A 1,736-nucleotide genomic window follows, 5' to 3' on the forward strand; every position below is an offset into this window, starting at 1 on the left:
TCCTATAACATTACATTTCATCACTTTACAGCAAAGTCTCACACCCTAACCCTCCCTCACAACAACTCTTCTTTCCTCACTTGCCTCAGGTCATCTCACCTTTATCCTTCTTTTTTTTTGTTTCAGCAGGAGACAAAACCTGTGTCGTGGCGGAGCTAGCAGGCATTAACCAGTCATAACAATAATATGCATTAAGTCATTTCTGATGTTCTGGTCAACATATGATTACATCTTCCATCTCCTACGTCACCAATATTGTTCCTGTCTTACCCATTCTACGAGTGTTGGTGATCACTGGCTCACCCTGGCCAAGGTCTTGAAAGAGATAAAATGTAAGGAGTCATTGAATGTATAGTATCCCTTAAGTGCAGAAATATGATCACCGAATATGACCACACAATAAAATGAAAATTAATGAGACTTTTTTTAAAATAATAATACCATAAATAAACTATGATGATAATAATTACAAAACATAATTACGCCATTACGACCACAGGACTAATTAAACATTAATATAATTGAGAAATTAAAGTGCGTTCCAAAGACCTGACGATCCGTTAGAGGTTTGCGGATTATAGTGCACTGAAGTCTACAGCCAATTAGGCTAGCACTGCACTCATCCCCCGTCGCTTCCCTAACTATAGTTATTGGCATCGATTCATAATTAGGTAGACTAAGCTGCCCCATCCGCGAATCAGTTATCCCAAGAACTGGAGCCGTGCACTGTATCCATCCGGCCACTGCTCCTGGTAATGGATTTACAACAGTATTAGTTTGGTAACACGAACGCAATATTAAGCAAACAGCAATAACACAACATTTAAATCTCGTTAATGCTAATAATGATAATAACACTCTATGAAACGACAGCAAAGTTAATGTGTGTAATCCAAAGATAATGAACAATAACGTATTAGTAGTCGCATAATAATGAAGTCATATAAATAATAGTAAAGCCACAAGAACACAATTATGAAAATTACATAATAATGAGACATAATATTAATGTAGTAACAGGAACACAGAAATGAGGTCATAACAATGTGAACTGTCCAACAAGGGCATTTATGTCGAGCGTCAAGTGTTAATGAGATATCCCAATGATGTTTGAGCCTTTAACCATTTTGCATAAACCTAAGCTTGTTATAATGTTACCTGAGGAATTTGTCCTTATTTAAAATGGGAAGCATTTCTCTTTAGTCTTTGCTTGACTGACAAAACATAACAAATATTGTGAAGAAATTACTGTTTAGCAGAAGATTCAGGAGCATTTTAAGGATTAATTGGAGAGTTATCCTAAATTACCCCCTCAGTATTTAGTACCATAATTATTTGATATAAGGTTTGTTTAAATGTTAGGTTAGCCCTTTAATAGTATCTATCTATCGATTTAGATAGATAGATAGATAGATAGATGGTGTTAGTGAGTTATATATATCACACACAAATAGATATAATAGTTCTGGAACTCCTAAGTGGCAAGGTTGATGTAAACACTTGTTCTGGGCTTTATTTATTACTGAAGCGGCTATATACACAGGTACTTAGTTTGGGAGAATGTATTGTGAATTCTCTCCAGGTAAGTGTCTTCAGTGCACTTATTTATGAGAACACTTAAGTGAGGTGTTCACTCGGTTACTTATGGTTGTAGTCTGATCTCTCTCCTCATAAACTTCCTACATGCTTATGTTTGAAGCAAAGAATGTATGTATCTTTATATAATTTCGCTAAAT

This window comes from Homarus americanus, unplaced genomic scaffold, assembly GCF_018991925.1.
Source record: "Homarus americanus isolate GMGI-L3 unplaced genomic scaffold, GMGI_Hamer_2.0 scaffold30865, whole genome shotgun sequence".
Taxonomy (NCBI): Eukaryota; Metazoa; Arthropoda; class Malacostraca; order Decapoda; family Nephropidae; genus Homarus; species Homarus americanus.